At 39.5% G+C, this 15,915-nt stretch overlaps 1 protein-coding gene across 5 annotated transcripts in view; it reads right to left on the bottom strand.

Annotated features, from left to right (window-relative positions):
• Window positions 1-15,915, bottom strand: part of SGCZ (sarcoglycan zeta) — an 838,252-nt gene that overhangs the window by 786,351 nt on the left and 35,986 nt on the right. The window contains exon 1 of one of the 5 annotated variants that reach the window (XM_073341952.1): window positions 5,347-5,427. The exons of 3 other annotated variants lie outside the window; for them this stretch is intronic. The gene's annotated coding sequence lies outside the window, so the exon portion shown is untranslated. Of the gene's footprint in view, window positions 1-750; window positions 766-5,346; window positions 5,428-15,915 lie in introns of those variants that run through there. One more of the 5 variants, XM_073341953.1, reaches the window with a different exon arrangement.

Here is a 15,915-nt window from a genome sequence, read left to right as displayed (position 1 = left end):
GTGGTGTCTCAGAATGGACTATTTCACCAAATTTGTTTGCACCTTTAGAATATATATATAGTGTCAGGGCAGGAGCTCATTTGTTTGTTGCATTTCACATAATGTACATTGATTAATAATTATTTTCTTCAGAAGACACTGTCTATATTTTTCAGCTGAAGACTGCTTTGGTTTCCACTGGTTAAGTAAGTCACTTTTAAGACAAACTAACAGTTAAACAATTTCTCAAGCAGCTTGGTTTTCACTTTTATATTTAATCTAGCTTTTTATCAGAGTCTATGGCTATAGAATTATGTTAAATAAAGATGACATTCCATAATTCTTCTGTTTGCATTTTCACAAACACACAAAGAAAACAAAGTCACCTTGTCAAAAAAGATTCAGTATCTTATTAAAACATGTAGGGGACTGGACAAGTTATTTTCTAAATATTTACCAACTGTAATAGGCTGGCCTGAATTTTGAACAGGAATGCTTTTGGCCTTCACAGTACAAGTGGTAGACTTGTGCAGCCAACAGCTGCAGCTCTGAAAGCCCTTGAAAGATGTCTGTTTCTCTATTTTGATAGCAATTTGTGACACAAATATACCAATTAATTGCAGGAACCTGCAAGCTAATCTCCTTGCTGACACCATGCATAGCCCATGATTGCTTAATAGTACTTTGGCTCAATTTAGATAGGTCTCTCTAAAGTCTCTTTTCCCTAAAACAAAGTTTGCAGTATAGTTACAGTGCTTTAGTTGAACATACCAACTGGAGGGCCACAAGTGCCCTCCTCTGGATATCTGATGCTACTCCAACAGATGCAGGGAGCAGTGTCAGTACACAGATGACTTATCTGAGATCAGGTGGTTAAAATTCCCTGAGCTGAAATGTTATATGCATCATGTGTCTCCTGGGTAAAAAAAAAAAAAAAAAAAGACAGATTTATTGAACTGTAAGTTTGGTAGTACAAGTTACACAGAGTAAAGGCACCAGCCGAATAATTTAATAGGAAAACACCAACCTATGAAATTTAGCAGAGTTTCTATGTCAATTATAGTTAATTCTTGGTGAATATATTCCTTAAGTGACTACTCACAGTACGTTGATCTTAAATCCCACTTTCAAGCAGGATTAAGAATAAACCTCCCTTATTTTCCTCTCAAATTGAAAAAAAAAAAAAAAAAGAGAGGTATCTCACTTGTTTTTCTACAGTCGTATCTATGCACAAAAGAATCCATTAAAATTGTCAGGCATTAATCAAGAAGAGATTGGGTGCAGTGGAAATAAAAATATGGGCAAAATTATGAGATGTGGGTGCCAAAATATAAGCACCTAAAAGAGACACTTTAAAAGATCCGATTTCTAGGTGTGTTTCACCTTACTTCACTGTGAATTGTGGGTACTCAATATCTCTGAAAAACCAGGCATCTGTTTATTTTGATCTCTCAGTATATACTTACAATGCGTGCAGTAACTTTAGGCATTCAAGTTTAACCTTTTCATCTGTACAAAGCCCTTGATTAAGCTGAACCCCAGGCACAAACACATGGCACCACTATTTGCATGTTCACAATCACAAAGTAACTACTGGAAGGTATAGAATCTACAATTACCTACGTGAAAGAATCCAAATAAATGGAGGCACAACTGAGGAAGATCTAAGCTGCAGCATTACTTATATGCAACTTTAGACACCAACTATATAATTCAAGGTGCTTTCCACTTTGGCAGTACAAATACTTTAGTTCAAAAATAACCCAGACTGTTTACCTAAGACCAAGCTGTCCCAGGTCTGAACTAACTGATACCTTCCCTACTCATATAATTGATAAAATGGTACTGGGAATCAATGCTACCCTAGGAACATGGCTAGGATCATCATCAAATCTGAACAAGACATTGGGAGTCATTAAATCTGACAACTGAGAGTTTTCACCTGTTCAGCATAACGAGTACAGGATTCTAACGCAATAAAACAGTACTTCAGAAACCCAACAATGTTAAAAAGGTCAAAATGTTGCCTATTTTAAAATTTATCGGGCAGAAGCAGGATTTAGCATCATCAGCTAGTTCAAGAGTAGAGTAGATTAACATCTAAAATACAGAAGAATGGAAATTGCATGTGGAATTTGACAATAAACCAGGCAAGTGTTACACCCTAGCCAAATGTTCTGGAATCTTCCTCTTGACAGAAAACAGTGATGCTGCTCACCACTTCTGGGTGACATTCTGGAAGCGAGCACACTAAGCAGGAAGACAGCCCTAAACCTCACCCTACAGAAGCTGCTGCAGAATTCTGTGGACGCAATTTCAGGTTATAGCCAGGAGCAGCAGCAGCAAACTGCTACTTCCAGCCCTATGTGTCTTTGTGGGCCAGTGAGCTGCTGTAGCACTACAGAGCTGTGGACTTCTGACTGTCACACAGCAGACCCATGCCATTCAACAGGAGCCTTCCTCAACCCTCAGAATTTCAGTGCTACAATCCATATTAAGTGTGAAGTGAATGCTTGTTCAGATCATATCTAGAATACCTAATTATGTACAATAAGAAAATATCTCCACTTGCACATGCATATGTTATTTCCCCCATCTTTATGAAAAAGTACAGTTAAAACCAAGAGAGACTATAACTAGGAGATCCAGTGCTGTATTTTATTTCTGTCTTCTTTATTGACTGACCTCATCATGGTCACCGCCCTTTCATAGTCATACAATTGTCGATAGAAATGACAGATCCACTCCTGAAATCCACCTCTCAGCTGATATTGCCAATTGTGCTTAGAAACATCTTGGTCAATAGCACAAAATATTGCATTAACGAATAACAAGGGAAGCAGTGGGGGCAAAAGATGTATCTGGCTTTAAGATTAAACTCGATAAGTTTATGGAGATGGTATAACATGGTTTTGGTAATTAAATATTCATGGTAAACAGGCCCAATGGCCTGTGATGGGAGATTAGATGGGGTGGGATCTGAGTTACCCAGGAAAGAATTTTTTGTAGTATCTGGCTGGTGAATCTTGCCCATTTGCTCAGGGTTTAGCTGATCGCCATATTTGGGGTCGGGAAGGAATTTTCCTCCAGGGCACATTAGAAGAGGCCCTGGAGGTTTTTCGCCTTCCTCTGTAGCATGGGGCACGGGTCACTTGCTGGAGGATTCTCTGCTCCTTGAAGTCTTTAAACCACGATTTGAGGACTTCAATAGCTCAGACATAGGTGAGAGGTTTTTTGCAGGAGTGGGTGGGTGAAATTCTGTGGCTGCATTGTGCAGGTCGGCTTAGATGATCATAATGGTCCCTTCTGACCCTAGTATCTATGAGTCTATGAATCTACATTCTACAATAGACAGGTAAAAATAGCAGCAAAGATTATGGGAAAATATGCTAATATTGCATTTCTAAAGAAAGAAATCCCTTTCCAGTACACTGTTTTTATTTAAAACTATTACAAAAAAGTGTGCTAATAGTCTTATTTTTTCTTCATTGAAATCCTATCAACTCAGTACTATAACTAAACTTGTAATTCCTCCCTCTCCTGTTACTTTGAGGCTTTCAGATAAACACACACACACAGTTGAGCATTGCTATCTGAAACAACATTAAACAAAATGATTTGTTCCCCAGAACAGCAAGTCCAAAAAGTCCAGGAGCCAACTGGTATACCCACTCAAATTTGTAAAATCTCTTCTTTCAAAATTAGATCATAAGCAATTTTTATATTTAAGTATCAGCTGTCAGGTTCTTTCTTCAGAGAAATGAAGCCTTGACAGTAGATGGAACTACATGACTTCAGTTTGATCCTGAAAAACCCATGCAGCTTTATCCACAGATAGAACATTCTTTTCAAGTGATCACCCACCAGTCTCTCTCTCTCTCCTGATTGCCCCTATTTTGAACTAGATTCAACCCTGGCTTCAGTGATTTATTCTGGTATAATCTAGGGTGCAGGGCCCTCCAGCAGTGGCAAATGCACCTGGATGCAGAGTCCAAAAAGTCACTGATGTTGGCAAGAAGGAAAGGTACCAGGAGGAAATGCACATTGGAAAAAAATAATCCCAAATATACATACAATATGATGGGGGCTAATTTAGCTACAACTAATCAGGAGAAAGATCTTGGAGTCATCGTGCATAGTTCTCTGAAGACGTCCACGCAGCATGCAACGTCAGTCAAAAAAGGAAAGGGAATATTAGGAATCATTAAAAAAGGGATAGAGAATAAGATAGAGAATATCTTATTGCCCTTATATAAATTCATGGTACGCCCACATCTTGAATACTACATACAGATGTAGTCCCCTCATCTCAAAAAAGATATACTAGCATTAGAAAAGGCTCAGAAGGGCAACTAAAATGATTAGGGGTTTGGAATGGGTCCCATATGAGGAGAGATTAAAGAGGCTAGGACTTTTCAGCTTGGAAAAGAGGAGATTAGGGGGGATATGATAGCAGTATATAAAATCATGAGTGGTGTGGAGAAAGTGAATAAGGAAAAGTTATTTACTTGTTCCCATAATATATGAACTAGGGGCCACCAAATGAAATTAATGGGTAGCAGGTTTAAAACAAATAAGAGGAAGTTCTTCACTCAGTGCATAGTCCACCTGTGGAACTCCTTGCCTGAGGAGGTTGCGAAGGCTAGGACTATAAACAGGGTTTAAAAAGATAACTGGATACATTCATGGAGGTTAAGTCCATTAATGGCTATTAGCCAGGATGGGTAAGGAATGGTGTCCCTAGCCTCTGTTTGTCCGAGGGTGGGGATGGATGGCAGGAGAGAGCTCACTTTATCATTACCTGTTAGGTTCACTCCATCTCGGGCTCCTGGTATTGCCACTGTTGGTAGACAGGATACTGGGCTTGATGGACCTTTGGTCTGACCCAGTTTGGCCATTATGTTCTTAGCTTAATGTTTAAAGCAGGCACTACTGCAATCCCTGAGCTCAGGAGAGTATAGGGATTGCTGCCCCATTGCACCATGTCCTGTGAAATGGGATTGGTGCACAAGAGGCTTCTCAGCAGCTCAACAGTAGGGCTAAATTTCTAAGGCCTAAGTAAGCCATAATTATCTGTGATGGTAGTTATTTCCCCACAGATGTCTCAGCTTACTGTTTTCCCAGGTTGAATATGTGTTGTCTTCATTTCTAACTTCAGTCCCTTTGAATTATTTATCTGACCTCTGTTTGCCACGCCTCCCAGTTTTGTATTAGCTGTGAAACTCATTAACATGCTGTTTACCTCATCTGATCATTAATTAAGATGTTAAAGAGATCAGACCTAAAACTGATCTCAGTGACATCCTATTACACCCACCCCTTGCTCCTTCACTTCACAACTCAATGAACACTGCTGTTTATCATTACCTTTTATTTATGCTCCTTCAGCCAGTTTTCAATCCAGGAGACAGTGCTGACATCCAAGCCAATTTAAGTTAATTATTCAAGTGAAACCTTGTTGGACATTGGTTTATTGAAGTCCTGATATAACAAATACTTTAGAGTCCAGATATGTTATATCTACTGCATTCCCCTTGTCAGCTTACATTTTTAATTAAATGATTTTTAAAAATCATGTTTGGCATTATTTACACTTTATATTCCTCTATTTATTGCTCAATTGTCTTTGGATGTTAACAGATGCAATTGGTTTCAATATTTTACTCAGACCTGAAGTTAGAATTCTTAGACATTACTGTAATTGCTAGGATCATGCTTTCGATCAGTTACATTTTATTCCACTGGTATACCGATCTCCTCAGTACTCCATTTTCAGAAATAACTGCAGGCAGTTCAGTAAAATCCCTTTGGATTCTTTGGTACAGAATGACCAGAATTTGTATATTCAGTTTCTCCCATGTACTCCCTTAACAGTTTCTTTTAAATCAAAAGCTATCTTGACATGGTCTTCATTTCTTCTTAGTTATCCTAAATCCTTTCTGTTTCTGGTGAAGGAATACGGAGTTAAAAAGCAGTCCAGTAGTTCTACAATTCCAGCAACATTACTAGTTTGGTCTCCCCTCTTCATTTATTAATAGGGCTATTTACTCTTGCATTTCATTTCACCTGCATGTCCTTGAAAATTTTGTTCTCTTTTAGCTAGTTTTAGCTCCCCATTCTGGTTTGCTGCTCTTATCTTTTCTTCACAAGCTTCTGTATATTCTGATGTCCTAACCTTGCTTCATGTCCAGTCCAGGATTTATTTATTTATTTTGCTGTAAGATCTTTGAACAAAATACCATTGGAACAAATCCTCCTGCATTGACCTAACAATTTTTTTTTTAAATCTCACTTTTCTACGATGCAAACCCTCCCTGTCACATTTGCTGTTTCTTTCCCTTTTTCAAGTGCACTGATAAGTGTGTTATGGAATATTTAAATATGCTAGAGGCTCATGTGCTCTAATGTGTCCTGACTGAATTTTTTAGTTCTCTAAATCTGGATTTTGTGAAATCCCATACCTTGGGGGGGGGGGGGTATTTTTATTTGCTTGGCAAACATCTTCAAAACTGAGCAGTAATTTGGTTGCTCAGCTGGGGATACCATAAAGGATCTGATTTTTCAGAAGTGCTCACCCCCCACCCTCTAACAATCAGGATCCTTTTAAAGTATCCTCAAATGAAGATATCCCAAATCAATAGTCACTTAAAATTTAGGCCTTATTTTTTCATAATATGATCAATTCAAGAGATCATTTGCACCAAGCATCCCATTTGATTTAAACTCAGAATCTAGTTAGAGGTTAAGTTCTACAGTAGCTGCCTCCCAACCATACACTACTAGGAAGGAATTTTTTTTTTTTTTGAGATTATGTCAAATGGGACCATTAGATCTAATCTGATCTGTACACCGCAGGCCCTTAAATTTTACCCAATACAAGATTTGCCTCTTGAAAGGCAAAGAAAGATGGCTCTACATACTTCAGCATATCTGAAAATGAGAACTATTCATATAAAACATCATTAATTCTTGGCTTTCTTGACAATGAAATTGTGTCCTCTACATAATTTAATAATTTTTGGTGACCCGTGCATGTTCAGCTGTATTCATCACCCAGAAGCTTTCATGAAATATCCTGTAGTTTCCAACTCCTCTGCAGTTCATTTAGTAATTTTTCATTCTCACTCTCCTCCTGTACTGGAGGTGTGTAACAGATACCCACCTCCATTTCTCTTTTGCTTGCCATTAGTTATATCCTTACCCAACTCCTCAGCTTTATAATACCTTTGACATCTAATATCAATAATAATTATAAAAGATTTAAATTTGTTACACTAAAAGACATCCAACAAGGCAAATATACAATAAATTTATGTTTTATTTCTCTTTACCTCTTACAGTAATATTAGTTGGTATAACGTTTTAAGCCTAATACTTCTACAAATATTGTGCCTTGTTGCCCACTGCTGAATCACCATCACCCTTTAAATCCCTTAACAAAGTTTATACTTGTCACACTTACAAGTCTGTTCCAACTTACTTCTCTGAACTAGTTTCTTACTATAAGGCTCTGACTACTTCAGTATGACAATCAGTATCACATAAGTGCCTTATTCATCTCCTCCCACTTGTGCCCTTTCCCATGTGGTTCCATGTACAAATATTGTGCTCCCATCACCTCCCTCTCTGGATTCAAGTCCCTTCTTAAGGACTTTCTTCTACGCTGCCCACACCAAATGATACAATATAATTAAAAAAAATCTAAAAGTGAATCCTTCTGGTCTTCAGTAAACATCTTCATCTTTGTTATTTTATACTTTAAGCAACACAGAAAAGGAATGTCTGCACTGTATTTTGTACAATGTATGAACACTGTTGAGACTGAAACAATAAAACATTTCATAATTTTCTTGAGGAATCAAGTTTCAGTCCTCTCACTAGTAATATGTTATCATCTATCTTCATAAATGTTTATCTGTTAACTCAAGCTCTTTGACAGGATCTCTCTCAACTACTCTATAGAGACTGTGTGTAAAACAGCCTTTCCTGGGTCCTGAATCATGCCATAGGGAAACCTATGAAATTGGCAGCACATCATTTTGCGTATCACAGTACAGGAGGATTTTGCGGAGGGAGATGGAGGGGTGCTAATACTGGTCCACTGAGTTTTCCATTCTCCAGAACCAGTTTACCCTTAAAACAGTAGTACTGTACTAAAAGATAGCTAAATTGCCAGAATATTTAATTCACTTACAAAATCAAACATTTGTTTTACATATTAAATATTAATCCATAATTTTTTTTTAAAAAATGGAAAGCAAGCAGCATATTTTATATATGCACAAATATGAAGCTTCGTTATAGGACTCATCAGCATATAAGACTTTGCACTTAAAGTTTTGCCTGGGGGAAACATCACAGCATAAGAGCAGTTCCTATAGTCACAAAAAGGGGATTTCAGAAGAGAGACAGCAACAAAAATATGAATTTCAAAGCAATCATTCACTAAAAACTTGAGAAAGATTCATACCTATTGCCAGGACAAAAGAAATAGGCAAGTAAGATATCTATAAAACCTATAACATAACCAGAGTGTCTACAAGACAAAGACATGAGCAGTCATGGAATCCTAACCATAAAAGCACTGAGCTCAAAAATTTGGACCCAAAACGAGAGACTCCTTGCCCAAGGAATAATTCTTTCTAAGCAGTAGAATAGATTTTTCTGTCTCTTGGGTTATGCTTTGCTACTACACATTACAACCGCATGCTATACAAGGCCCTGCTCATGTAATTAAAGACTGAGTGCATATGCACCAGGTAGCCAAATTAAGGTTGCATAGACATTTCCTTACTTTTCAGTGCTGAACTTTGCAGCCTTCTGAACAGTTGTTTGCATGTAATACAATGTATGTTACAAGGAGATCTTGTATGTAAACATATATAAGCCATATGTATATATGGAAATAGTATAGAATGATCACATATTTATGTATGCGGTTTTGTAACCATGTCAGTCCCAGGATATTGGGGAGACAAGGTGTTTGGGGTAATATCTTTTACTGGACCATTTTCTGTTGGGGAGAGAGACAAACTTTCAAGCTTACACAGCGCTCTTCTTTGGGTCTGGGGAACATACTCAGAGTGCCACAGCTAAATACAAGTTGGAATGGATTGTTGAGCATAAGTAGTTAACATATCCAGTAAAAGATATTACCACACCCCACCTTGTCTTTGTGTGTATTTATGACAGAGTGCTAGCTGTAGTAACTTAGTCATTTCAATAATTGCATAATGGAGAAGATTACAGGCTTAACTGGAATCAACTAACCTGTAGTGGTGGGGATTGTGGGGATAGCTCAATAAGGGGAAAGATGTATAATTTGCAGCAACAAGAAATAAGCTCAGAGCAAGCTGGGTGTGGTAGAGAAAACTGGGTGGTAGGCTTCTCCTGACACGTCTGTGCTGTGTTCTGCAGTGCTTGGAACACAAGTATTAGAGGTACTCAGCTGGAGAAAAGGACCGTGTGTCTATGTTGTGAATGAGAGATCATGCAAATGGGCCAGGCAACATGGTACGCCAGGTAGCTAAGGGAGCACCCTGTGAGGCATGAGATCTTGTTCAGAATCTTAATCCTTCCAGTCTAGAGAAGTAGTCTTGAGTGGAAAACTGCACTAGGATAGTGATGAATGAGATGCTGCGGTGGCTTATTGAATAGCAACAAGAGATGCAGAAGACCCAGTAAGCAGAGAGACAAACACTTCTGGGCTGTCAGGCAGAATAGTAAGGGGTCTTATGGGAGTTCAGCAAGGACCATTCCCAGGTACACCAGCAGCTCTTGAAGAGGCTGGTGAGTGCCAATGAGGGAACTGGGCATTGGGTGATATGCCTAGGACTATGTAAGATGGCCCCAGGGTATGACGTGACACCCTTCTGCTAATGTTTCAGCAGGTGGCTATGAGTGCTGGATTGGACAAAGAGCATGGGTGGTGCAACTAGCCCCTTACCTGAGTGTTGAGGACCAGGTGGCTTATATGGTTCTACACAAGGACAAAGCCAAGGACTAACACACCGAAGGCCACTGCTTTGGATTAAGTGGGCCTGCTGGTAGAGAACCACCAACAACAATTTAGGGCACCCAGATGGAATAGTGGGATACATCCTCGGGCATTCACACAAAAACTATCAGACTGCATCTGATTAAAAAAAAAAAAAAACCACCACACACACAGGACACAGAAGCCATAACAGACTCAATTATTCTGGAGAAGTTCACAAAGAGTCTCCCCAACCCTTTGAAAGTCTGGATCTGAAGGTACAAGCTAGAGTCATTGGAAGCTGCTGTAAAGTTAACAGAGGAGTGTGGAGGTGGATTTTCCAAGAAAGGAGCTCCAACCCCACCCCAGAAAGGGTTGGGGAGAAGTTTGAGGAGCCACATGGTGGTGATGGGGAACTTCAACTACATGTGTTGAGAAAACACAGCAAGACACAGATTATCAGACAAGTTCTTGGAATGTATTGGAGACATTGTCAGAAGGTGGAGAAAGCTACTAGGGGAGAGGCTGTTCTAGATTTGATATTGACAAATAGGGAGGAAATGGTTGAGAATTTGAAAGTGGAAGTCAGCTTAGGTGAAAGTGATCATGAAATGGTAGAGTTCATGATTCTAAGGAATGGTAGGAGGGAGAACAGCAAAATGAAGACAGTGGATTTCAAGAGGAAACTCAGAGATAGTAGGTAAGATCCTATGGGAAGCAAGTCTAAGGGGAAAAACAATTGAAGACAGTTGGCAGTTTTTCAGAGAGACATTATTTACGGCACAAGAGCAAGCTATCCCACTGCTTTGGAAAGATTGGAAGTGTGGCAAGAGACCACGCTGACTTATCCAGCAGATCTTCAAATGATCCAAAAATCAAAAGAGTTTTACAAAAAGTGGAAACTAGGTCAAATTACAAAGGATGAATATAACACACCACAAGTGTGTAGGGACAAAACGAGATCAAACTAGCTAGAGACATAAGGATAACAAGAAAACATTCTACAAATACATTAGAAGCAAGAGGATGACCAAGGACAGGATAGGCCTGTTACTTAATGAGGGGGAAAAGGACAGAAAATGTGGAAATGGCAGAGGTGCTTAATGACTTTTGTTTCAGTTTTCACCAAGAAGGTTGGTGGTGATTGGATGTCTAACATAGTGAATGCCAGTGAAAATGAGGTAGGAACACAAGGCTAAAATAGGGAAAGAGCAAGTTAAAAATTACTTAGACAAGTTAGATGTCTTCAAGTCACCAGGGCCTGATGAAATGCATCCTAGAAGACTCAAGGAGCTGACTGAGGAGATATCTGAGCTATTAGCAATTATCTCTGAAAAGTCTTGGAAGACAGTAGAGATTCCAGAAGACTGGAAAAGGGCAAATATAGTACCAATCTATAAAAAAGGGAAATAAGGACAACCTGGGGAATTACAGCCCATTCAGCCTAACTTCTGTACCTGGAAAGATAATGGAGCAAATAATTAAGCAATCAATTTGCACTCATTTTGAAGATAATAAGTAGATAAGTAACAGTCAGCATGGATTTTTCAAGAACAAATCATGTCAAACCAACCAGATTGCTTTCTTTGACAGGATAATGGGCCTTTTAGGTAGGGGAGAAGTAGTAGATGTGGTATATCTTGACTTTAGAAAAGTTTTTTGATAAGTCTTGCATGACATTTTCATAAACAAACTAGGGAAATGCACTCTAGATGGAACTACTATAAGGTGGATACATAACTGGTTGGACACCATTCCCAGAGAGTAGTTATCAGTGATTCACAGTCATGCTGGAAAGGCATAACAAGTGGGGTCCCGCAGGGATTGGTTCTAGGTCCGCTTCTGTTCAATATCTTAATCAATTATTTAGATAATGGCATAGAGAATATGCTTATAAAGTGTGCGAATGATGCCAACCTGGGTGGGGTTGCAAGTGTTTTGGAGGATAGGATTATAATTCAAAATGATCTGAACAAACTGGAGAAATGGTCTGAAGTAAACAGGATGAAATTCAATAAGGACAAACGCAAAGTACTCCACTTAGGAAGGAATAATCAGTTGCATGCATACAAAATGGGAAATGACTGCCTAGGAAGAAGTACTGCAGAAAGGGATCTGGGGGGGGGTCACAGTGGACCACAAACTAAATTTGGGTCAACAGTGTAACACTGTTAAAAAAAAAAAAGGATCATTCTGGGATGTATTAGCAGGAGTGTTGTAAGCAAGACATGAGAAGTAATTCTTCTGCTCTACTCTGCGCTGATTAGGCTGCAACTGGAGTATTGTGTCCAGTTCTGGGTGCCACATTTCAGGAAAGATGTGGACCAACTGGAGAAAGTCCAGAGAAGAGCAACAAAAATTATTAAAGGTCTAGAAAACATGACCTATGAGGGAAGATTGAAAAAATTGGGTTTGTTGAGTCTGGAAAAGAGAAGACTGAGAGGAGATACGATAACAGTTTTGAAATACATAAAAGGTTTTTACAAGGAGGAGGGAGAAAAATTGTTTCTTAATCTCTGAGGATAGGACAAGAAGCAATGGGCTTAAATTGCAGAAAGGGAGATTTAGGTTGGACATTAGGAAAAAATTCATGACTGTCAGGGTGGTTAAGCACTGAAATAAATTGCCTAGGGAGGTTGTGGAATCTCCATCATTGGAGATTTTTAAGATCAGGTGTCATAAATATAAAGGGAATGGTAAACACCTTTAAATCCCTCCTGGCCAGAGGAAAAACCCTTCCACCTGTAAAAGCTTAAGAAGCTAAGACAACCTCGTTGGCACCTGACCAAAATGACCAATGAGGAGACAAGATACTTTCAAAGCTTGAGGCGGGGGGGGGAGAGAGAGAGAAATAAAGGGTTCTCTCTGTCTGTGTTGCTTTGGCTGGGACCAGAGCAGGCATGCATGTCAGAACTCCTGTAAAGAATTAGTAAGCAATCTAGTTAGATATGCGTTAGATTCTGTTGTGTTTAAATGGCTAATAAAATAAGTTGTGCTGAATGGAATGTATATTCCTGTTTGTGTGTCTTTTTGTAACTTATGGTTTAGCCTAGAGGGATTCTCTATATTTTCAATCTGATTACCCTGTAAGGTAATTTACCATCCTGATTTTACAGAGGTGATTCTTTTACTTTTTTTCTTCAATTAAAATTCTTCTTTTAAGAACCTGATCGCTTTTCATTGTTCTTAAGATCCAAGGGTTTGGGTCCACATTCACCTGTGCAAATTGGTGAGGATTTTTAATCAAGCCTTCCCCAGGAAAGGGGGGGTAGGGCTTGGGGGAATTTTTTGCAGGGGGAAAGATGTTTTCAAGTGGGCTCTTTCCCTGTTATATTTGTTAGACGCTTGGTGGTGGCAGCAATAAAGTCCAGGGACAAAAGGTAAAATAGTTTGTACCTTGGGGAAGTTTTAATCTAAGCTGGTAAAAATAAGCTTAGGGGGTTTTTCATGCAGGTTTCTGTATCCTAGAGTTCAGAGTGGGGAAGGAACCTTGACATCAGGTTAGACAAACTTGTCAGGGATGGTCTAGATAATACTTAGTCCTGCCATGAGTGCAGAGGACTGGACTAGATGACCTCTGGAGGTCCCTTCCAGTCCTATGATTCTATGAAATAGGACAGGGCTCAGACGGAGAGGAAGAACATCCCCAGGGGGGCAATAAAAGCTCTCAAATGAACTAAAGGGGTAGAGTGCTAGCTGCGACACCCTGCTCACTTAAGTAATTGTTTACAGGAGAAGTTAATGGGCTTAACTGGAATCAATTAATCTGTAATGGTGAGGATTCTTGACCTTTGGGGTAATGCTTGGGCTAATGAAGTAATTAGGTCAATATGAGGAAGATACATAATTGGGAAAGAAACAGGAGGAAGGGGAGCTCAGAGAGAGCTAGCTATAGTAAAGAAAGCTAAGTGCCAGGCTCCTCCTAACACATGCCTGTACTATGTTCTGCAATGCTGGGATTTAAAGAGGAAAGGTACTCATGGGGAAAAAGAAATGGACTGTATGTTGTGAATAAGACCATGCAAACAGTCCAGACAATACAGCACCTGAAGTAGAAGAGAGCACACTGATATTTTATGTATGGGAAAGAGGTGAAAAGATGAAGAAACAGATAGTTCATACTTGAGGAATGAAGGTCTCCTTAAGCAGAGCTGGTGAAGCTGAACCAGCTCTTGCAGTGCTGATCGTTTTTTATTTTCAACCCCCACTTCAGTAGCCAGTATTACATACCATATCTTTGTGAGAATCCATTGTATTCTAACTGCCTAATATTCTTTAGCATGCTAATATGTAAATAGGAACTCTAATTAGGATAGAGCCAATGGGCCCAATCCTTCTTGTAAAATTCTCATTACACAGTCAGGTTCCTTGCCACTTCACATTCATTTATCTTATCACGCCATTCATTTTTGTGTCAACCTTTACCTGGGTCATCTTTGGCTGTTAAGCCTAAAACATATTTTAGCAAACTAACATATTTCACTCAGTACACTTCTATTGAGAAATTCACTTCTTATCACAGTCATGGAGTTGCAAATATTAGTAGAACCAATCACGTTTTTATCATTGATCATGGGAGCCCTGCCAAAAGAGACACAGCATCATGAAACCAAGTGGCAAGGTCTATTTAGTATAAGAAATAAAAATGATGCCTAAAAAAATCAGAATCATGTCAGCTTCAAGTATTAATCACTTTTCCCCCCCTCTTTAAAAATCTTCTGTCTTAAGTACTGTATGTGGAACAGCTTGTTGAGTCTACAACCCTGCCTTTGGGAGATATAATTCTCATAGAATTGATTACATGCCTCTATGTATATTACTTTACAGGTTTTTTGGGGGGGTGTGGGGAGGAGTTGGGTGTGTATGGAGAAATGGCACTAATACCAGGTTATATTTTCCAAGCTGTGTGCAAAAGATGAGCTGCAAAAGATATACACTTGCAAATGCTTTACTCTCCATATTCAGGAGGGATAAGGTGTGGTTTTGCATACAATTCTTTGGAAATTTAGCTTGCTGAGTGAAGTGAGGGCTAGCTAGGAATTAGCACAACCTATTTGATTATTGATTGTGCTTTTAAAGAAAACTGTTTTGGCCATTAGAAACCTTCCTAAGTAAAATCATAAAATGGCCAAAAGTGGTGGCATTTTTTACAAAGAAAAAAACATGATCTCACCCTGGCTCGGATTTTGGTGGCTCATTTCTCATGGATAAGAAATGTCCTGCTACTGAGGGCACAAAAGGTTCACATTCATGTAACTATCCAGTAGTTTAATCTGCTTCTCAGATCTGAACTCCTACCCAATAGGGCTAGAAAAGCATGAAACAGCAGAATGTCTGTCCAGATCAACAGAATTTCCTAGTTTGTCTGGTGTACATGTATATAGGGCCCTACCAAATTTATGACCATGAAAAACATGTCATGACCATGAAATCTGGTCTTTGTGTGCTTTTAACCCTCTACTATACAGAGGTCACAGGAGAGACCAGTGTTTCTCAAGTTGGGGGTCCTGGCCCAAAAGGGAGTTGCAGGGAGGGTCACAGTATTGCCATCCTTACTTCTATGCTGCCTTCAGAGCTGGGTGGCTGGACAGCAGCAGCTGTTGGCTGGGCTCCCAGCTCTGAAGGTGGCACCCTGCCAGCAGCAGCTCAGAAGTAAGGGTGGCAATACCATACCATGCCCTCCTTAGCTCTGTGCTGCTGCTGCTGGCAGTTCTTCCATCAGAGCTGGGCTCCCAGCCAGCGGCCACCGGTCTCCAGCTGCCCAGCTCTGAAGGAAGCATTGCCACCAACAGCAGCGCAGAAGTAAAGGTAGCAGTACCACAAGCCCCACTAGAACAACAACCTTACAACCCCTCCTTACAACTCCTGTATGGGTCAGGACCCCGAACATTAGAAGAGGGTGAAATTGCAGATTTAAATAGCTGAAATGAAGAAATGTATGATTTTCAAAATCCTATGGC

Source organism: Lepidochelys kempii, chromosome 4, assembly GCF_965140265.1.
Source record: "Lepidochelys kempii isolate rLepKem1 chromosome 4, rLepKem1.hap2, whole genome shotgun sequence".
Lineage (NCBI taxonomy): Eukaryota > Metazoa > Chordata > Testudines > Cheloniidae > Lepidochelys > Lepidochelys kempii.
The sequence above is the reverse complement of the archived record's forward strand: the minus strand, read 5'-3'. Positions and strand labels throughout refer to the sequence as shown.